The sequence below is a fragment of the Arvicanthis niloticus genome, chromosome 10 (genome assembly GCF_011762505.2).
Source record: "Arvicanthis niloticus isolate mArvNil1 chromosome 10, mArvNil1.pat.X, whole genome shotgun sequence".
NCBI lineage: Eukaryota > Metazoa > Chordata > Mammalia > Rodentia > Muridae > Arvicanthis > Arvicanthis niloticus.
This window is the reverse complement of record NC_047667.1, coordinates 80,663,867-80,688,060: the sequence shown is the minus strand read 5'-3', so window position 1 is coordinate 80,688,060 and position 24,194 is coordinate 80,663,867. Positions and strand designations below refer to the sequence as shown.

General features: G+C 36.8%; 1 long non-coding RNA gene across 1 annotated transcript; it reads right to left on the bottom strand.

Moving 5' to 3' along the window:
- Positions 1-322: 322 nt before the first annotated feature.
- On the bottom strand, positions 323-22,511 carry LOC143443828 (uncharacterized). Its single transcript, XR_013113124.1, has 3 exons — positions 22,322-22,511; positions 2,158-2,273; positions 323-482 (listed from the first exon to the last, which is right to left on the bottom strand). It is a non-coding gene; the product is annotated as an uncharacterized LOC143443828 (long non-coding RNA).
- Between the last annotated feature and the right edge of the window lie 1,683 nt (positions 22,512-24,194).

The following is a 24,194-nucleotide window of genomic DNA, read 5'->3' as shown; positions in this document are numbered from 1 at the left end:
TAAGATATTTATTTTTAAGCCTGTGCATATGTGTGAGAACTATGTGGGTTTTTAAAGCTGTGATCTGGTTTGCTAAGATTTATGACGAAAACAGCTTGACAATTAGTTTTAGAGGAATTTATGGCCATGTTACCCCTTGTGGAAAGTTACCCCTTGGGTGTTAGAATCAACGGATTAAAAATTCAAGTCCATTCTGAACTATGTAGCAAATCTGAGGTTCATTTGGGATCCATGGGTCCCATTATAAAAAAAAAAAAAAAAAAAAAAAAAAAAAAACTTATAATAACAACAAAACAAAGAAGAATACTTGTCACTGGGTTTTATTACTCTGTGGTCTAGAATGTATAATTAGGAGCTGGAGTATGACCATTGGGAAATGATACAGACCAACATCATATTCAATTGCAATGAAGAAAGACTGTTCTAAAAGGTGTTCTTGTCCTTGTCAGCATGCAGTACTGCTTTTATCCAGTTCATCTCACCTGAAAACATTTCAATGAATTTCTTGAGATTTATTAACATTTAAGCACTACCTCCCTATCCATACTAGAAGTTATGTACACAAATAAAAATACTACAAATTCACCATAAAAAATTCAATACCTAGAAAGATAACTTGCTTGGCAATACTCTTGTACTCTTGGCTTGAAAGCAAAAGGCCTTGAGTGTAACCCCTGAACCCACATTAAAAACCTGGACTTGGTTAATAGATTTCAATCCTAGGTCCGGGAAGATGAAGAAAGATAGGGACCTCTGGCTCACTGGCCAGCCAAGCTAGCGAATTTTTGAAGCCCAGGGTGATATGTCAGAAGCCATCTAGGAGAATCTAAGCCTAGCTGATGACTTTCCTGAGATAGTCTATCATTTTTTCCATGGTCTGCAATGGATGAATTCTTAGATACAAGGCCATGACAAGAGATGCCATCTCCAGATTGATTCTGGCTATTGATATGTTCTTCCTGTCATTATTAAATTAATAATAGTAATAGTAACAATAATAATGATAATAATTATTATTATTTCTAGGCATTAGCCCACTCTATTTGGGCTGATTATCTGAAGATCCATCTGCTTTTGCTCCATGAAGATGTACTATCTTGTAGTGATGTTTTATAGAAAAATAGATAATTTTTAAATTCCTGATAAAAATTTTATATAAATACCTAAATTTATACTAATAATTAATGAATTTTTTTATAAAATGAGCTACAATTGAGGCACTGCACTACACTAATGTAAAAAGCAGAAAAACTTGAGATTAAGAAAAAACATTTCGCTGGGGGGGGGGCGGTAGTGGTACAAGCCTTTAATCCCAGCTCTTGGGAGGCAGAGGCAGGCAGATTTCTGAGTTCAAGGCCAGCCTGGTCTACAGAGTGAGTTCCAGGACAGCCAGAGCTACACAGAAAAACCCTGTCTCGAAAAACAAAACAACAAACAAACAAACAAACAACCCCCCCCAAAACAAAAACAACAACAACAAAAAAGAAAAAACATTGCTATAGGCTTTTAAAATCATTCTCTGATAACTAAAGACAATAAACTGGTAATTTTTTTTAACAGCAATGCAGACTTCTTCTTACTGAAAAGGAAAAAGCTTTTTCTTATAAACTTGGGGTTTCTTTCATCTAGCAATAGGAATGTAGAATGCTTCCTTTCTCTATGCAATGAAGATTGAAGCTTATTTTTTATCCAGAATGAGTGAGTGAGTTCTTTGTGCCATAGTGCTTGGGCTTTTACTCCATCAACCACAAACACACACACACACACACACACACACATGCACGTGTGCATATGTAAGTGTGTAAGTTGATAAGACAAGTGGCAGGACCCAACAAGAGTGTGTGAATGTATGAATGTATGTGAATATGGTTGTATGAATATATCTGTTTATGTATAAAAGTGCTTCATTCTGCTAGTGTCACATTTTTCCAGGTACAATAAAAGTTATTTGCTCCAAGACCCCTCTTGTCTGACCACTGAGAGGCAAGGCTCCCAGGCAATAGAGAAAGGAGCCTTAATAACTAATATTTTATTGCTAAGCACTGCATGACAATTCACCTGAAACCATAGGATTTTGGCCCCAGAATAATGAAGAATTAAGAACAGTAAATACTATTAATACTAAGCAATATTTTCTGTTGCAAGACTATGTCTTACCTCTGCCACTACTCCACCCTCTGACGCTTCCCAGAGAGGATCCTGTGCTTGATGCTTATCTGGTGGCCGTTATGAGATTTTCTGACTTAAAAAAAACAAAGCAACCTGGAAGACACCTGAGGAATGAAAGTTAAAGCCATCTTCTGGTCTAGTCTATATATACATGCTGCATTTTGCTCATCTCTAGAGTCAGTGTACTATCATAAGAATTGGAATTAGTTTTCTGTTACATTTTTTTTCTGTTGGGATTATGTGTGAAGTTTCAATAGTTCCTGCTGAGAGCTTTTCCTAGAAGATATGAATTCTTTGATACATAGACATGTTGGCAAGGTGGCTCTGTGAGGACCACACTCACAATGATACATATACTTAACAGTTGAAAGTTTGGAAAACACCTGTACAAGTCCATGAAAATCAGAAACCTTGATGGCCCTGTGTAGTTGAATCTCTTCCTACTGATTAGTTAATAGAGGTTAGATATGATCAAAACACATTACATTTATGGATAAAATTGTCAAAGAATAAATAAATATATTTAAAAATATTACCATGATGGTATCTACTAGACCCCCCCAAAAAGCTTCCAACTATAATGAAAAATAACTTCTAACATGTTTCCATTTCTTTTCAATATGTTTTTATTGTAAAGATCATGTGCGAAATTCGGGTGCTTCAAACTACTTTCCACTCACATTGTTATCAGTCACCTAATTGCTTAATCATTTTCAGCATATTAATTTCTTCCTCTCTAGATTGCTTTAACACAGGTCATTTAACAGTGTGTTTATCTACTAGCTCATCACAACACAATGGTAAAACAGAAATTCTTGATAGAGGTATTGTCAACATGTGGTCAATTTTTATTTTATGCATGTATATTTTTAAGACAGCCAAGTGTCATGTCAGGGTCTGCTCATTGAAACATAGAAATTAATATAATAAATAGGAAAACATCAAATGGCTTGGTTACTCAAGATCATACTTTTATTTAAAAGTTTAATTTTTTTCCCAAATTACAGATGAAATACTCAGCAAGGATCAGGCTGGTATTTACTAATAGAATTGCTATCAAGACTGACAAAATAAAAGGCATAAGAAAAATGTTACTAACCAAATCCTCCATAGTGTCATACTTCAAAATAGTTGAGAAATACAAATACAATGAATACTATTAAGCACTTCTGTGTGGCTGGCCACCATGTTTTAGGTTTTTTTTTTTTTTTTTCTGTTGTGATAAAATACCACTCCAAAGAAGTAGCTGACTATTATGTGCCTCATGCTCTATCAGAGGCAAGATTTTTTCCAGCTGGAGATAGTTTCTGTGACTTTGTGATGATTGGAATTCTGGGATTTTTTTAGAGTGTGACCAGAGAAACGTGGTATTGCTTGTTTGTTCTTTATTGTTGTTGGTTGTGGTCTGTTAAGTACTCATGACCAAAGAGAAACCAAAAGCAAGAAGAAATTATATTTCGTGACTGTGAAGATTAAATTATTCATAAGGAACTTCACATCCCTAATTAGCAGAAAGTATTCTATGATAAGGATATCTTTTTTTTTTTTCCGCAGATTTCTTTTCTGTGTCCTTTTAACCCTTTGTCTCTCCTATCTAATGTTAGTGGTGAAATGTGTGGAGAAAGGGAGAGGAATGAGGATCCACAAAGTAGCAAAGAACAGCTACAAGTAGAATGTTGAAATGAAGGGAAAAGGATGGAGAAGGTTGGAAAAAAGAACCTATGAACTAGCTTAGACCAGCTACACAAATGCATACACAAGAATTCACAACACACAGTTACTAAAAAATGATTGCCACAGTCAATAATTACCAAAAACTGTGATGAAAAATATTTGCATCACCAAAAGTTTCTTGAACTTCTTTTGAAATTGTGACCAAGAATAGAAGGGCTAGATAATAGACAACGTGGAGGAATCTCTAAAGGCTGCTTTACATATCTACTGTATTAGTGTGTATTCACACTGATTTTACACACTTGCATGTATATACACATATATACATATAAACACATGCAAGTTCACACACACAAATGTACAGGCATACATGTACAGAAACAAAAATATGTTAAGTATGATTATCTTTAACACTTCCTAATCTGCTACCTTTTGTTTCCTATTTTTCCCTTTGCTTTTGCTTCCAACTGTGCAATTAAACTCAGTGGTATTCAGACTTTTTTCTGATTTCTCAACTAATATTTCTGGTCCTCAACATAAGAAACATAAGAAACTATTTAAAATAACACTTCCATTTTGAGTAATAGTTGAATAAAGTTTAAGTTTCCAAGACCTCATGGGAAATAACATTGAGTTATCACAAAGAGATATGTACATATGGAACTGACTTCCTGGCTGGAAAGTTATGACATGAATGTTAAACAAGTCTCATACTATAGATATGTAAAGACTGGGCATTCTTGTCTTGTTGCCAATTATAGTAGGATTGCTTCAAGTATTTCTCCATTTCATCTGATATTGGCAGTTGGTTTGCAGTAAATTGTTTTTATTATGTTTAGGTATGGGCCTTGAGTTTCTGATTTGTCCAATACTTTTAACATGAAGGGATGTTTTATTTTTTAAATGCTTTTTCTGCATCTAAGGAGATGATCATGAGATTTTTTTCTTTGAGTTTGTTTATATAGTGGATTACGTTAATGGATTTTTGTATATTGAACCAACCTTGCATCCCTGGGATGAAGCCTAATGAGAGTGCTGAATGATGGTTTTGATGTCTTCTTGGATTAAGTTTACAAGAATTTTATTGAGTATTTTTGCATCAATATTCATAAGAGAGATTGGTCGAAAGTTCTCTCTCTTTTTTTTTTTAATTGGATCTTTGTGTGGCTCAGGTATCAGAGTAATTGTGGCTTCATAGAACATGTTATGTAGTGCTCCTTCTGTTTCTATTTTATAGCATTGTTTAAATAATATTGATATCAGGTCTTCTTTGAAGTTCTTGTAGAATTCTGCACTAAAACTATCTGGCCATTGGGATTTTTTTTTTTTTTTTTTTTTTTTTTTTTTTTTTTTTTTTTTTTTTTTTTTTTTTGGTTTGGAGGATTTTAATAACTTCTTCTATTTCCTTGTGCAATATGGGCCTGTTTACTTGTTCTCGATTTAAGTTTGGTATGTTGTATGTCTAGAAAACAATCCATTTCATCTAGATTTTCCACTTTTGATGAGTATAGTCTTTTACAGTATGATCTGATTTTTTTTTTATTTAACTTCATTCATTTCTGTTGTTATGTTTCCCCTTCCATTTCTTATTTTGTTAATTTGGATACTGTCTTTGGGCCCTTTATTTAGTTTGGCTAGGGGTTTATCTCTCTTGTTAATTTTCTAAAAGAACTATTTTTAGTTTTGTTAATTCTTTGTATTGTTCTTTTTGTTTCTATTTTTTCATTTGGCTCTGAGTTTGACAATTTTCTGCCTTCTATTCCTCTTTTGTGAGTTAGCTTCTTTTTGTTCTAGAGCTCTTAGGTGTGCTGTTAAGTTGTTAGTGTAAGATCTCTCTAGTTTCATTACCAGGGCACTTGGTGCTATGAATTTACCTCTTAGCACTGCTTTCATTGTGTCCCATAAGTTTGGGTGTGATGTTTCAAGATTTTCATTAAATTCTAAAAAGTCTTTAATTTCTTCTCTGACTAAGTTATCATTGAGTAGAAAGTTATTCAGTTTCTATGTGTATGTGGGATATCTGTTGTTTTTGCTGTTATTGAAGACAAACCTTAGGGCATGGTGATCTGATAGGATGCATGGGATTATTTCAATCTTTTATTGGTTGAGACTTGTTTTGTGACCAATTATATGGCCGATTTTGGAGAAGATACCTTGAGGTGCTGAGATGAAGGTGTATTCTTTTGTTTTAGGGTAAAATGTTCTGTAGATATCTGTTAAATATGTTTGGTTCATAACCCCTATTTCAATGTCCTGTACATTGGTGAGTGTGGGGTGTTGAAGTCTCCAACTATTATTGTGTGGGGTTCAACATGTGTTTTGAGCCTTAGTAAAGTTTCTTTTATGAATGTAAGCGGTCTTGCATTTGGAACATAGATATTCAGAATTGAGTGTATTTTCCCCTTGATGAATATAAAGTGTCCTTCCTCATCACACTTGATACTTTTGGTTGAAAGTCTATTTTATTGGATATTAGGATGGCAACTCTAGCTTGTTTTCTGGAACCATTTGCTTGGAAGACCTTTTTCCATCATTTAACTCTGAGATAGTTTCTGTCTTCATCATTGAGGTATAGTTCTTGTATGAAGCAAAATGCTGGATCTTGTTTGCATATTTAGTCTTTTAGCTTATGTCTTTTTATAGGTGAGTTGAGTCCATTAATATTAAGAGATATTAAAAAGTGATGATTGTTGGTTCCTGATATGTTTGTTTTTGTAGGTGGCTTTATGTGCTCATGATTCTCTCCTTTTGGTTTTGTTGTGAGATGCTTAATATCTTGTTCTTTCTTTGGTGCAGGTACCTTCCTTGTGTTGATGTTTTCTTTCTAGGATTCTCTGTAGGGCTGGATTGGTAGACAGATACTGTTTGAATTTGGTTTTGTCCTGGAATATTTTGTCTTCTCCATCTATGTTGATTGAGAGTTTTGCTGGGTATAGTAGCCTGGGCTGGCATTTGTATTCTCTTAGAGTCTGCATGACATCTGATCAGTCTCTTCTGGCTTTCATAAACTCTGTTGAGAGGTCTGGTATAATTCTGATAGGTCTACCTTTGTATGCTACTTGGCCCTTTTCCCTTGCAGCTTTTAATATTCTTTCCTTATGTTGTGTATTTAGTATTTTGATTACTATGTGACAAGAGCATTTTCTTTTCTGGTCACATGTATTTGGTGTTCTATAGGCTTCGTGTACCTCTATGGACATTACTTTCTTTATGTTGGGGAAGTTTCCATCTATGATTTTGTTGAAAACAATTTCAGGTCCTTTGAACTGGGAATCTTTGCTCTCCTCTATTACAATTATTCTTAGATTTGGTCTTTTCATTGTTTTCTGCATTTCCTGGATGATTTTGGTTAGGAGATTTTTATATTTTGAGGTTTCTTTTTTTCACAGTTATGTCAATCTCATCTATGGTATCTTCTATACCTAAAATTCTCTCTTTTATCTCTTGTATTTTGTTGGTGATACTTATATTTGTAATTCCTGGATTCTTTCCTAGGTTTGCCACATCCAGATTTCCCTCCATTTGTGTTTTCTTTATTGTTTCTACTTCCTCTTTTAGGGTTTGGAATGCTTTATTCAATTCCTTCACCTTTTTATCTGTGTTTTTCTGTATTTCTTTCAGTGAGTTATCGATATCCTCCTTAAAGGAATCTATGGTCTTCATGAGATAGGATTTTAGAACAAATTTTTTATTTTCAGACATGTAGGTGTTTTCAGGGTTTGTTTTGGTGGGAGAACTAGATTCTGATGATGCCCACATATATTAGCTTCTGTTACTCATTGTCTTGCATTTGCCTCTCATCATCTGAATATCTCTGGTATTTGTTGGTCTGGGTGACTCTGTCTGGAGTCTGCCTTTGTTGTCCCTGGTTTGCTTCAGGACTCTAAGTAGGCCTGTGTCCCTGGCTGTATCAGACAGGCTGTGGGGCCTTTTAACTTGGGTCTCTTCAGAGGGGCAGTTCTCTTCTGATCTTTTGCACTGGCTGCAGTAGATCTCCTAGGAGGCCTTCAGACTGTTGGACCTTCAGTAGAGGAGTCAAGTTGTGCTCCTGTGTAGAGTTCTCGGGAGTGGGGAGGATCTATGGACTGTGGTTATTGTTTCCCTGTGTGCATCAGAACTCCAGGAAGGCTTTCTGTCTGTCAGGTCACTTGTTCTGCATGCTTTTAAGCTGTGATATCAACTGCTCTGCCTCCACTGGATCCTCTAGGATAGTTCAGAATATGATGTCTTCACAGAAGCAGACCAGCTAGCAGTCAACTGCTCTGAGTGCAGCTGATTCTCAACTTCTCTGAGTGTAGCACCTTATCCTCAAAGGCTCTGAGTACAGTGGATCCTCTAGGATGGGTCAGGTTGTGATGTCTTTACTTGAGCAGACCAGCTAGGAGTCTTCCCCAGCAGAATGGACCAGGCAGAAGGGGGCAAAAGGGGAGTGATATTTAGGAGGGTGGGAATTTGGTGGGTGATGGTTGGGAGTTCACTGGGCTCCAAGCAGCCACTCAGACACTTTGGGTTGAGGGTGGTTGTTATCAACTGCTCTGAGTGCAGCAAATCCTCCAGGATGGGTCAGGATATGGAGTCTTCATAAATGTCGATGAGCTAGGAGTCTGCCCCAGCAGAAAAGATCAGGAGGAAGGGTGCAATAAATTTTTAAATATTTTAAATTATGATTTTTAGAATGTGGAAGTGCGGCATAGTGGGTTTAGTACTCGCCTAGGGTACTTGCTTAACATACATAAAGCACTGGATTCAATCTCTAGCATGACAAGATGGGACAGTGGTACACACATTTAATCTCAGTGCTCAAGAGGCAAAAGGAAAACATCAGAAGTTAAAGGTCATCTTTAGCTGTGTAGATTCTTCTAGGCTAACATGGGCTTCATGAACCTTATCTTAATGAACAAAGTGATTCTATTCATAAAGTGGTCAATTTTCTTTCCTCTTCAGCTTTTTAAATATCATGGCATCTGTCTTTGCTAGCCAAACACCACAGTGTAATTTTTATGGTTTGGCACAAAGAATAGAAAACATTTTCATTGGAAATAATATCACACAGGCCAGAATGCTTGATAAAACTGTCAGTATCCTTATATCCTTAGATCCCTGTGAAAATTTTTCACTTCATAGTAAACTATCAAGAGATTCTTCCTACCTGTCTATCCACAGTTTTTTTCTTCAAGAGAATAACTTCCAAGTAGATATATAAACTTTACTTCAGCACCAGAGCCATTTATTGAAGACAGAGGCTGATAGAGTTAAGTGGGGTTCTTGCAGCTCATAGAACCCAGCTGCATAGCAGATTCCTGAACCCATAAGCAGAGGACTTAAAATTTAAGTTGTCAATGAAGCTGTACCAGATGTCTTATGGATGTTTGTTTCAAATTGTGATGATATAGATTGATAGTTCCTTCTTTTCTTTCTTTGCTTGCTCATACCAAAATGGTCATCAGATCTTACTAGTTATTCACTAGTTTTATTCAGTTTATGCTACAGTTCTTTTTTTTAACCTATTGAAGACTTAACTATTTAGGAGTGAAACTGAAGGCACACATGTAAAATGCTCACTATCCCAGGCAGCAATGTTCAAAGGTAGAACTTTGGAAAATTAACAGTGCTTGAGAATTCTTCCTTTATTACCATATTTATTAATTTGATGTCATTTTGGGTAGAGGACGGAAATGTGAAAAATATGGTGACTAGTTTTAATAAGTGGACTCATGTATGTATGCCTTGAAAGAGTACTGAAGACTACACCCAGAGAAATTTAAACTCCAAGGCATTCTAACATGTCCAGGATCATAAATGAGGAGGCTATAATACCTGCCCCAATACCCCAACACCGGGAGTAACTGGAACCAGCAGGCTCCAGAGATGCAGGAACCCCTGCACAGACAGTTGCACAGGTTCCTTCCAGTCTGAGCTAGTGCCCCGTGCAGAGTATGGGTGTAGCTCCACACTTAGTCCCAGAATATCCAGAAGAAGCTCGATTCCTGGGTGCTCTAACACAATCAGGATTATAGGATCTCAGGATCTTGGTCACACAGGATTTAAGGATCCCAGTGGAAGCTTGACTCCTTGGAGCTCAGATACACCTGCATCTCAGGATTACAGGATCCCGGAATCACAGGATCACAGAAACAGCTATACTCTGAGGAGTTCTGACACAACTAGGATCTCAGGAGGTACAGACTTCAGTCAGAAACAGTAAGGACAGGTAACATTAAAGATAACCAATGATGAGAGGCAACCATAAGAACATAAGCAACAGAAACCAATGCTACTTATCATCAGGACCCAGTTTTCCAATCATAGCAAGACCTGATAAACCATAACATCTAGTGAAAGATAGAAAAATCATAAGTTGATCCCCTGAACCCTACTCTTAAAAGCAAAGACATAAAAACCTGTAAGTCAAACACTGTGTCGCCTCAGTCCCAGGAAATTAGCTGACCATTTGAACAGATGGCCCTAACTAAACAAACCTTAAGATTCATGGTGTCAGGATGCTATGGGCCCGAGATTAGCTTGGCCGGGCTTTGAACTAGCAGCCCTTAGACAGTTGGTGCCAGGATGCTAAAAGTTTGAGATAAGCCTGACCCCCTTGAACTGGAGCTCATGATATATAGTGTGAAACTGGTTCGAAATAGCCAATTATAAAGTGACACACCATCCATCTTAGGAATTTGAGATCAAATGTATCGATGACCTAGTGACCTGTTCCCCCTCCTTCCCCCTTCCCTAACTCCACTCTCAGCCTTCCCCCTTCCCTAACTCCACCCCCACCTGGTTTGTAGATGCCCCCTTAAAAGCTGTAAACTTCTTTTGTTCTTTTGCTGAATTCCGCTGCCCCTGCGCGGGCTTGAAGGAAAGACAGCCCTGGCTAGCCAGTAAACCTCTTGCAATTTGCATCAAGTTGTGTTTCTCGTGAGTGATTTGGGGTGCGTCTGCAGTTCTCCACGGATCGGTGAGGTCCTTTTCATTTGGGTTTTACACTAGAAAGCAAGATTCAGATCTAAAATCACTTTTCATAATGATGATAGAGGACTTTAAGAAGAAAATAAATAACTTCCTTTTAAAAATATAGGAGAACACAAGTAAACAGGTAGAAGTCCTTAAACTGGAAAGACAAAAATCTCTTAAAGAATTACAGGAAAATACAAACAAACAGGAGGATGAATTGAACAAGATGATCCAAAAATTTAAAAATGAAAATAGAAACAATAAAGAGAACACAAAGGGAGAAAAATCCTGGAGATAGAAAATATAGGAAAGATATCAGAATTCATAGATGCAAGCAGCAGCAGCAAAATAAAAGAGGTAGAATAGAGAATCTCAAGTGCAGAAGATACCATAGAGAATATTGACACAACAGTCAAAGAAAATGCAAAAAGCAAAAATCTCCTAAAACAAAACATCTAGGAATTTCAGGACACAATAAGAAAACTAAACCTAAGAATAATAGGTATAGAAGAGAGCAAAGATTCCCAATTTAAAGTGCCAGTAAATATCTTCAACACGATTATAGAAGAAAACTTCCCAAACCTAAAGAAAGAGATGCCCATGAACATACATGAAGCCTACAGATCTCCAAATAGACTGGACCAGAAAAGAAATTCCACCTGTCACATAATATTCAAAACACCAAATGCACAAAACAATGAAAGAACATTAAAAGCAGTAAGAGGAAAAGGTCAAGTAATATACAAAGGGAGACCTATCAGAATTACACCGGACTTCTGACCAGAGGCTATAAAAGACAGAAGTTCCTGGACAGATGTCTTACAGACCCTAATAGAACACAAACGCCAGCACAGGCTACTGTACCCAGCAAAACTCTCACTTATCACAGATGGAGAGGCCAAGATATTCCATGACAAAACCAAATTTTTACAATATCTTTCCACAAATCCAACCATACAAAGGATAATAGATGGAAGATTCCAATACAAGGGGAGAAACTACACCCTAGAAAAAGCAAGAAAGTAATCCCCTTTCAACAAACCCAAAAGAAAATAGCCACACAAGTATAATACCACTTCTAATAACAAAAAAATTACGGGAAGCAACAATCACTGTTTCTTAATATCTCTTAACATCAATGAACTCAATTCCCCAATAAAAAGAAATAGACTAACAGCCTGAATACAAAAACAGAACCCAGCATTTTGCTGCATACAGCAAATATACCTCAGAGACAAAGATAGACACTACCTCAGAGTAAAAAAAAAATGTCCAAAAATGGTCCCAAGCAACAAGCTGGAGTAGCCATTCTAATATTGAGTACACTTGACTTTCAACCCAAAGTTAACAAAAAAGATAAGGAAAGACACTTTATACTCAGCAAAGGAAATATCTATCAAGATGAACTCTCAATTTTGAATATCTATGTTCCATATGAAAAGGCAACACATTCATAAAAGAAATGTTACTGAATCTCAAAGCACACACTGCACCTCACACAATAATATTGGAAGATTTCAACACCCCACTCTCAGCAATGGACAGATCATGGAATCAGAAACTAAAAAGAGACACAGTGAAACTAACAGACATTATGAAACAAATGAATTTAACATATACCTATAGAACATTTCACCCTAAAACAAAAGAATACACCTTCTTCTCAGCACCTCATGGTACTTTCTCCAAAACTGACCATATAATTGGTTACAAAACAGTCCCCAAGAGATATTAGAAGGTGGAAATAATCCCATGTATCTTATGAGATCACCACAGATTAAGCCTGGCCTTCAATAACAACAAAAGGAACCAAAAGCGCACATACACATGGAAGGTGAACAATACTCTACTCAATGATATAACTTGGTCAAGGAAGAAATGAAGAAAGACAAAAAAGACTTTTAGAATTTAGTGAAAATGAAGGCACATCATCCCAAAACTTATGAAACACAATGAAATCAGAACTAAGAGGAAAACTCATAGCTCTAAGTACCTCCAAAAAGAAACTGGAGAGAGCATACACTAGCAGCTTGACAGCACACCTAAAAGCTCTAGAAAAAAAAGAAGCAAATACATCCAAGAGGAGTAGATGTCAGGAGATAATGAAACTCATGGCTGAAATCAATCAAGTAGAAACAAAAAGAAACATACAAAGTATCAATAAAACCAGGAGATGGTTCTTTGAAAAAAAATCAACAAAATAGGTAAACCTGTAGCCAGAGTAACCAGAGGGCATAGACAGTGAATCTAAATTAATAAAATCAGAACTGAAGAGGAAGACATAACAACTGAAACTGAGGAAATTAAAAAAAAATCAGATCCTATTACAAAAGCCTATACTCAACCAAATTTGAAGATCTAGATGAAATGGAAACTTTTCTATACAGATACCAGTTACCAAAGTTAATATAGGATCAGATAAACCAGATAAACAGTCCTATAACCCCTAAAGAAATAGAAACAGTTACTAAAAGTCTCCCAACCAAAATAAGTCCAGGAACAGATGGATTTAGTGCAAAATTCTTTCAGACCTTAAAACAAGACCTAATAATAGTACTCTTTAAACACTTCAACAAGATAGAAACAGAAAGAACACTACTTAGTTTGTTCTATGAAGCCACAATTACACTTAAAACTAAGCCACACAAAGACACAAGAAAGAGAACTTCAAACCAATCTCTCTTATGAATATTGATGCCAAAATACTCAATAAAATTCTCACAAACTAAATCCAAAGACATATCAAAACAACGATTCATCATAATCAAGTAGGCTTTAAGCAAAGTAATTCAGGGATGGTTCAATATTCAGAAATCCATCAATGCAATCCACTATATAAACAAACTCACAGGGAAAAAAAAGAGAAAAAACCCACATGATCATCTCACTAGGTGCTGAGAAAGCGTTTGACAAAATTCAGTATCTCTTCAAGGTAAAAGTACTGGAAAGATCAACAATTCAAGTCCCATACATGAACATAGTTAAAGCAATATACAGCAAACCAGTAGACAACATCAAACTAAATGGAGAGAAACTTCAAGCTATCCCACTAAAATCAGGTATTAGAAAGGCTACCCACTCTCTCCCTATCTATTCAACATAGTACTGAATTCCTAGCCAGAGCAATTAGAGAACAAAAGGAATTAAAAGGGATACAAATACGAAAGGAAGAAATCAAATATCACTATTCACAGATGATATGATAGTATATTTAAGTGACTCCAATACTTCTACCAAAGAACTCCTAAACCTTATAAACAACTTCATCAAAGTGGCTGGACATAAAATTAATTCAAACAAATCAGTAACCTTCCTCTACTCAAAAGATAAACAGGCTGAGAAAGAAATAAGGGAATTGACAACCTTCACAATAGTCACAAATAATATAGAATACCTTGGTGTGAATCTAACCAAGCAAGTGAAAGATCTGTATGAAAAGAACTCCAAGTCTCTGAAGAAAGAAATTGAAGACTTCAGAAAATAGAAGGATCTCCCATGCTCATGAATTGGCAGGATTAATATAGTAAAAATGGCCATCTTGCTGAAAGCAATCTACAGATTCAATGCAATCTCCATCAGAATTCCAACACAATTCTTCATAGAGATAGAAAGAAAAATTTGCAAATTTATTTGGAATAAAAAAAACCTCAGGATATCGAATACTATTATCAACAATAAATGAAATTTTGAAGGAATTACCATCCCTGACCTCAAGCACTACTACAGAGCAACAGTGATAAAAAACTGCATGGTATTGGGACAGAGACAGGCAGGAAGATCAATGGAATAGAATTGAAGACCCAGAAATGAACCCACACACCTAAGTTCACTTGTTCTTTGACAAAGGAGCTAAAACTGTCCAGTGGAAAAAGGACAGCATTTTTGACAAATGGTGCAGGTTCAACTGGAGGTCATGATGAAGAATGCAAATCGATCCATTCTTATCTCCTTGTACAAAGCTCAAGTCCAAGTGGATAAAGGAACTTCACATAAAACCAGATACACTGAAACTAATAGAAGAGAAGTTGGGGAAGACCCTCAAATACCTAGGCATGGGGGAAAAGTTCCTGAACAGAACACCAATGGCTTATGCTCTAAGATCAAGAATTGACAAATGGGACCTCATAAAATTCCAAAGCTTCTGAAAAGCAAAGGACACTTTCAATAGGAAAAAATGGCAATCAACAGATTGGGATAAGATCTTTACCAATCCTATATCCGATAGAGGGCTAATATCCAATATATACAAAGAACTCAAAAAATTAGGCTCTAGACAACCAAATAACCCTATTAAAATTGGGTACAAATCTAAATAAAGAATTCTCAACTAAGGAAAGTTTAATGGCCGAGAAGCACCTAAATAAATGTTCACCATCCTTAATCATCAGGGAAATGCAAATCAAAACAACCCTGAAATTCCACCTCACATCAGTCAGAATGGCTAAGATCAAAAACTCAGGTGATAGCAGATGCTGGCAAGGATGTGGAGAAAGAACACTCCTCCTTTGCTGGTAAGATTGCAAATTGGTTCAACCCCTCTGAAAATCAGTCTTTTGGTTCCTTAGAAAATTGGACATAGCGTTACTTGAGAACCCAACAATACCACTCCTGAGCATATACACATAAAATGCTCCAACAAATAATAAGCACACATGCTCCACTATGTGCATAGCAGCCTTATTTATAATAGCTTGAATCTGGAAAGATCCCAGATGTTCCTCAACAAAGGAATGGATACAGATCATGTGGTATATTTACACAATTGAGTACTCTTCAGCTATTAAAAACAGTGAATTCATGAAATACATAGGATTTTATATATATTTCATAAATGGATAGAACAAAAAAATATCATCCTGAGTCAGGTAACTCAATCACAAAAGATCACATATGGTATACACTCACTGTTAAGTGCATATTAGCCCAAATGCTTGGGATACCCAAGATACAATTCACAGACCACATGAAGCTCAAGAAGAAGGAAGACAAAAGTGTGGATTCTTCTGTCCTTCTTAATAAGGGGATCAAAATACTCATGGGATCAAAGGGATCAAATGTACAGACAAAGTGTAGAGCAGAGACTGAGGGAAAAGCCATTGAAAGTCTGACTCACCTGGAGATTCATCCCATATACAGTCACCAAATGCAGACACTATTGTGGATGCTAAGAAATGCATGCTGACAGGAGCCTAATAGAGCTGTCTCCTGAGAGGCTCTCCCAGAGCCTGACTAATACAGAGGGGATGCTCGCAGCCATGCATTTGACTGAACACAGGGTACCCAATGGGGTCCCCAATTGTGGAGTTAGAGAAAGGAATGAAGGAACTGAAGGGGTTTGCAACCCCATAGGAAGAACAATATCAACTAACCAGACCCCTCCCCACAGAGTTTTTAGGGACTAAATCACCAACCATGGGGTACACTAGAATGTACACATTTCTCCAGATGCATATGTATCAGAGGATGGCCTTGATGTGCATCAATGGAAGAAGAAGCCCTTGGTCCTGTGTAGGACCAAGAAGCCTTGGTCCTTGCGTTGATGGCCCAGTGTAGGGAAATTCCAGGGCAGGGAGGCAGGTGAGTGGGTGAATGGGTGAGGGAACACCCTCATATAAGCAAGGGAGGACAGTTAGGATAGGGGTTTTCAGGAAAGGGGGCTAGGAAAGGGGATAATGTTTGAGGTGTAAATAAAAAAATCCAATAAAAATATATAATAAAATAAAAAAATAGCACTGAAGCAGCAAGTCCCAACCCATCCATAGTCAAGAGCAGAGAAAAATGGTTTAAGGCATTCCTGCTAGTGGTCAATTTGATCTCTCCTTTTCATTCATTCCAATTCCTAGACTATGAAATGGCTCTGTTCACATCATACTGCATTTTTCCCACCGATTAAGAAAAACCCTCACAGGCATGCTCACAGACCAATGCAGTGTATATTGTTCCAAATTGAGACACATTCCCTAATGAGTATATTTTCTGTCAACTCAACATTTAAAACAAGTCATCACACTTGTTAATACACCTGCTTACCTAAGTTTAGAAAATTACTTCCATTCATATATTTAATTTTATTTTTTATTTATATAAGATCTGTAGTCTAACTGGAAGTGGCTTTTATGAATGATAAGAAATGAGAATGTAAGATTTATTTTTCTCTACTGATATTTAGTTCACATAAATTATTTTATTGACTATCTTCTTTGTCCCTTTATTATGGTTTGCTTGTGGCTTTCTTTATTGTCTCCATGTCTTTTTATATAACATCTTCATAAATCACTGTTACAAACTTTGCAGTCTGATATTCTTCAAGATTGCTTTGACTGTTCTTTTGAATGTCAATATGTATTTTGTACTCAATTTCAAGTTTTTCACTAAAAAAATGATACTTAGGTTTTAACTGAATTGCAGTAAATTATTAGGTTAATTAAGAGAAATTCATAGCTTTATTTTGTTAAGTCTTTTATTACTTAACATGGGAGCATTTAATTTGTTTATTGCTTCTCTCATGATATTTGATTTTTTTTTTAAATTTACAGTATTAACTTTATGTGCTAATGCCTTAGAAATCTACTTTAGACTTATGTATAGAATTACCTTATGACGCTATTAAATATCTCCATTTGAAGACTATCATCTAATTAATTATGTCAGTATCAATATTAACTGAGATCCTTTTATTGATGTTGAGTAAGTGATTTCACTGATTCGTTTTAGATTTTATAAGCTCACAGTCTCAATATAATGTAGCATCTGAGGCTCATAGGCCTTTCCAATTTAACAGAAGTCCAAGCAAGTGAGAGACCCAATCTCAAGCAAGATTAAAGTGCCTGAGAGACATCATTGGAAGTTATTCTCTATCCATTGTCACATGTATAAACACACACAAACATTTATACACACAAACACAACTGAGATACTACCCATTTGTTCTAATGACTCAGACTGTATGATATAATAAATTTGATATATGAAGCTATACTTGCAAATAAAGATTAACAATCCTCAGCAGGGAGCTAAGTAATTACATCATGGAGCATGTGGTCAGAAGAAAGTCAGTTTGAAATCATGTGTGCCTGACTCCTATTATTTATAAGTCATAGAGCTCTGGTGGATGACTCAGAGAATAGTCACTGAAATAAAAATGCCTGTGATTCCCAGGATTTGCTGGCATTTCATAAGTCTCAGTGCTGGTAGGATGCACGAGCCACACAGAAGACTGAGGCTAGATTGTAGTCATGGAAATTAAGAGAAGGGGTGATGTGCCATTCTGTGAAGACGAATCCTTGGCTTTTGATTTCATAAGACTTAATCCTTAACTCATGTTAGAGCCCCTTAAGCAAATTCATTATAATTCAAAAGTTAATAACATTCTGTGAGACATTTTACAGAAGTTAACAGCTCCTCCTGCAAGCACCAGTCCTAAGTTTATGTTACACTAATACTCTATTATGCCATTTGGGCCACTTAGACATCTGTCCACGCAACAACAGCTGGAAAATGCAGCTATTAAGCTTTTGTTTCAGTGAGGGGCATTCCTGAAAATGCACCAGCATCATGATAGATTATAAGTACATTCTAATGTCTCAAGACAGATTTCTTAATGGAAGCTGATCACATGTGTCTCCTTTATCCCATTAGCGGGAAGAAGATTCTTCAATGGTTAATTATAATATGTGTCACTTTGTCTGCCACCTGCTACATTTAAGCTCATCAAATGTAGTCATACAAAAGCTTTATAGACAGAAGTACTGTATAAAATTTAATATCAACCACTAGGAAATGCGTGGGGGGGGGAGGGAGATCAATGGATAAGAAAGATCAGAGTTTTTCTTTCATCTTTAACAAGCCTTTGCACTCTCTGGTGTTTCTCTTTTTTTCTTAATTTCTGTTACTAATGCTTGCTTTCACTTCACTTTCTGACCTCTATGTCTATAACTATAGTATGAATTGCTGTGAGAGAATGAAACCAAAAGCTACTGTCTCAGGCTGACTTTTGGTGACACCTGAGTTTCTTTCACCCTAAGCCCCTGGCCCAAGAAAAGTGCCATTATTGTCAAAACACTGCATGAACACCAAATATTTTGAAATACCTAGACCATCTCAGTTCTACTTTTCATAGGCAGATTATGACTGACTTTTGATTTTAGTCCATACATCATTGCTTTTTTAGTATGTGATGTGAAATATTTAACAAGTCCTACTTTAGGACAGGAACAATTTCTATTAACTCATTGTTTTAGTGGATACAGTCCATGGTTGCTTTGCTCCATAAGTACAAGCAGACATCATGGTAGCAGGAGTGGTGAGGAAGGAGCTTTACTACTTTATAACAATTGTGAATTATAGAAGAGATCAGAGATAGTCCCCAAAATGGATGCCCAATGATCTACTCCTTCCTGTTAGGTTTAAACCCTTGAAGTTTGTATAACTTCCCCAAATAATCTCATTCTGGGGAATAAGTCTTCTAATATGAACTACTTAGAGACATTTTAGATTTAAACCATAACAAAAGTTGAGTCACCTCTCTGTAGGTATGACTAAGTACTTAAAGGCAGAGATTGAATTTGATTTATTGTTTCTGAGTCCAGGCTGCTCATCTCTGGTTCTTCCTTATTGTAATAGTTCAGCATGTCATGGTGGAATGGCAAAACAGATAAAGAGTATTCAAATATTATGGCTTAAAGTGAGAGAGTCAGAAAGAGGCCAAAATTCCAACACCCCTCTAAGGGAACATGTTCATCGACCTATTTTATTGTAACTATGCCCGACCTTTCAAAGATATCACCACTTTTTAATAATACTATAGGCTAGAGACTAAGATTTTAGCAAATGAGCTGGGAGAATGGCTCAGCTAATGAAACACTAGCTCAGTGAGCATGAGAACAAAAGCCTAGGTCCTCAGAACTTATGGAATTACTGATGAGCATGACACCCCTCTTACACTTCTAGCCTAAGATGACAGAGGTAGGACTTCTCAGAGCAAGAGAAACCATATAGGCAGCCTATGGATTAGACTGAGAGAATCTCAGTGAATAAGGTAGTGAGTGACTGAGCATGATTCCTGAGTCAAACTTGGGTCTTCACATACATATAGATATGGGTAGGCTACTTTATTTAAGGTTCTTGAATGCTTCAATCTCTCTTCTAGGCCACCAACTAGAGGTAGGATAAATAAGGTTTATAAAAAGAAAGGGTCTTGTGGACCTGTTTAGAAGTAGTTCTTTGGAGCATTTTTTTTTTCAGGATATCAGCAGCTCAGTCTAATTGCAAATACCAAAAATGAATCAGTAGCAGTGCCTCAAATCAGCACAAACCTCTAGGCTCCATCCAAGAGGCACAAGTCAGTGGAAATGGCAAGAATCTGCGCAAATACTATGAGAAGTTCTTTGGCATGTTTCTCTTTATGAAGTCAAGACAATCAAGAAGAGTCAATAAAAGGGAGATTTAGTTTAGTTCCCATTTGTAGAAATTACATTGAGTTACTGAGGGGAAAACATGGAAGCATAAGCAAGCACTTTCCTTATGAATAAGAGAGTACATAGAAAGTAGAACTAGGCTATAAAACCTCAAGTCCCAATCCCAGTGAACTTTCTTCTAGCAACACTCAAAAGTCTCATGGTTCTCCAACCTTACTAAAAAGTTTGCCTAGTCGGGGTCCCACTATTCAAAAACAAGGGCCTATGTGGGATATTTTATATTCAAACCTGTCTCAAGAATCCTATAGTAACCTGCAGAAAGTACTAAAATGGCACACACACATATGCATCGCCTTTCTTTTCTTTTTAACACAGTTATGTAGAGAAGTGCTACACACTATACCAAATGCAATTGCTGGATAAGTGTGTGTGTCCTGCTACATAGAATTTAGTGATCTAGTCTCTTTTCTCAGCTTCTGTCTGCCTTGCTGCACAGTCCTATAATGACTTGGTTTTAAATATAAGGTGGGAATATCTGGTGAAACAGAGGGCAGGAAAGAGCAAGAGGTGAGCAGACTGAAAATGGCTGAGAGCACAGGACATCAAGTATCCTCGTGAAACAGCGAAGTAACAGATTATTTCTTCAGTTAAACATAGATTTAGAAGGTGATTTGGTTAGTAAAGTATTTGTTTAACAAGCTGGTGGCACACACTTGTAATCCCAGTACTAGGATTGTAAAGACAGGGAGATATCCAAGACACAGTGGTCAGCCTAGAGTACTTGGTGAGTTTCAGATTAGTGAAAGAACCCGTGTCAACATGAGGCTAGACTTTCTTGTGGAATGGAAAAAAAGTACCTCTGACCTGCAAATATGCGCACACACACACACACACACACACACACACACACACACGAGAGATAGGGATGACCATGAAATTAAAGTTATTTTCTTAATTCCATGTAAAATAAGGAGACTATCTTTTCTAAAGTTTATTTCCAAAATACAGTTGGTTTTCTCCAGTTGAACTAAAATAGCTTCAGTAAGTGCCAATTGACCTACTTTTTCACTTATATTTAGAGTCAAAATAAAGTTCTTCCAAGAGATAGATCCTTTGATTTATTCTTAGGTAATATCCTACTAGTTGCAAGTGTGACAGAAAAGCTGGCTCATTAATACTGTGGTGAGGCTCATGTGGGAGGACTTAGCATCCCGTTTTTGCTGTTTGACATTTTTCTCTTTACTGTATAATCTACTGAGAGAAGTTTATCCTCAGCTCATGCCACTCAGTTGGAAGTGAAGTAATTGCTAATTATCTCTTCATGAATCCATGAGCACTGCAAAATTTGGTGTGGGCGTTTAGTGTACGCCATTAATGATCTAACACACATTTTTAAAGGTGGGAATCTAAGTAGAGGTACCAGTCTAATGTCTACATCAAAAATAAGGCTCTGAACACAGATTAGAAGTTTCCAAAACTTCCTATAAGCAGCTGAGGAACAACAAGGTCACATTTCCATGAGAAGCAAAGTGGAGAGGATGTTTTTGGATAAAAAACTTCTGGGAAGCTAGTGAACTGGGTTAAGGGAATAACTCAGGGGTCTTTGCTCATGCCACACATCCATGAAAAATGTAGGTACTGAGCACATATAAAGCAGATTTTGGTGATGACCATCTGTAATCCCACAACTCCTACAGTGGGTTGGGAAGGACATGGAAAGAAGAGGATCCACAGAAGTTCTTGAGCTAGCTAGCTTGTTGTAAACAAGAAACTGAAGCCACTGTCTCAAATATGTTAGACAATAAGGACAAGGCCCTGATCAACACACTGCATCAGTTTTACGTGTGTTCCATTAACATACACAAGTGCAAATATGTACATCATATAGCGTTAAAGATAAAATGAAAACAATAAAATGTGCTATACTAATATTAAAGATTCTTCTATGTGGAAAAAAAAAAGCGTACAGTCCATTTCCTTGGATGTATCTGGATCATAGAGAGGTTTTTACTTAAACCTATTCAGTAATTTTTATAAAAATGAATTTGTTGCCAAAAGTTAAAAATTTACAGGATGCGCATAAGGATGAGATTAATTATTTTTACCTTTGAAAAAGAGGCTGATGAAGTTCCATATGGCTTGGCTTGTGTTAGGTGGAGCCCAGGGAACACGAACCTCCCAATCCTCTTCTGACCCTACGTAACCTTTTCCTCAGCTCATCACTTCAAGCCACATGTATTTTTGTTCCCTGATATTTTGTCTATGTCCTAACTTGACCTGTCTTAGTAGTGAACATTTCAACAGTGAGAAATGTTCTGTGACAAGTGTTCTTCAACTAAGCCACACCCTGGAATCATTACTTGTCACTATGTTTCCTATTGTGATGACATACTCTGACAAAGAAAAAAGAAAAAAGGGATTGTTTTTGTTTTTGTTCATAGTTCCAGGTTACAATCCAGTATAACAAGGAAGTCATAGTAAGAGGAGGCTGAGGTATTGATTTCAGGGCAGCCTCAGTCAAGCAAAGGTCTAATGAGGGGTAGGGTAGTGCTCAATTTCCTGTCTTTTTTTTCCCCCAGGACATAGGAATAGGGAATCGTGCCTCACACACTTTTAGGTGGGTCTTCCCACCTTAATTATTTAAATCAAGGGAATCCTTCACAGACATTCTCAGAAGATAACACAATCTAGATGAGGATAGAAAGTAATCTCTTAGATGATTTTAAATTCTGTAACTTGGAGAAGAATCACTGACTAACACAGCCATTAAATAGTTTTATACCCAGGCTGTACACCATATAAAGATAATATAGCACTCAAATATGAGTGCTTTTTTGAAATTCTTCAGGATATAGTAGTGCTCACTTACATTAGGAAACAATAGTACCTGAGTTTTTTGAGACTCTTGAAATGAACTTCTCTTACACTGGACTCAGATAATCAAGGAATAGTGAGAACAACAGAGCAGCAAATGGGAAGGTACACAGGGGGAAGAGTAACATAAGACAGTCGCCTCAGAAGTTATCAGTGCTGGGTAATATAAGTTAGCAGTTGTGTTACTGCTACCTCATCTGCATGCCAAGCCATGTGCCCTGTAGCACCTCTCACTGGGCAGCATCGATAAGTAGTCATGCTATGACTCTGTAGCTCTTCCAGAGTTCTCCTCCTCTCCCTTACAACTGTGAGATAACTGTACTTTATGCCCTGTGACTTATAACAGGTAAGGTTGGCCTTGTGCTGTGGCACTTATCTTGCCTCTCCTGCAATCCAAAAAGAATTAGAAACTAGCTTGGTTCTTGAGATCTGAAGGGAACTGAGGTACCTAGAAGCTTCCACCTCTTCTTTCAAGGTACCACAAAGCTGCCCTGTTAGAATTCTCTGGCTTGCCCAATATTCTGAAACCTAAAGAAGCCATCCATTTAGACCCTCTGCCACACTATCCACAATGGCTGTCTCTCCTAAGAAAACCTATATCTCAGGACTGAAGATATGCTTTCTCTCCCAGACTGTGATGTAACCCTCCTAATAAAGTGTATCTGCAGGGCAATTCATCTCATCCTCCTCTCTCTAATGACCCTGTTCCTTCTCTTATAGTTTTAAGGATTTATTTACTTTTATTTTACCTGTCTTCTTGTTTTCCTGTATGTACATGACCCAAATCCATGCAGTGCATTCATGGAGTGGACAGAAAAGGGCATCACATGATCTGGAACTGGTGTTAGAAAAAGTTATCAGCCACTGTGCAGATCAGGAACTGAAACTGGATCCTCAGAAAAAGCAGCAAATGCTCTTTCCACATATCCATCCCCTGCTCTTTATAGCAGATACCTGATAGAAATAACCTAGGAAATTTAGGTATCAATTGCCATACTGACTTTAACACCAGCTGTTATGATTTGGTCATCTAGTTTGTTGTCAGTTCCATAGTACTTTTAGTATAGCTGTCTATAGGCTAGTTTGTTTGAGAAAAAGCCAGGC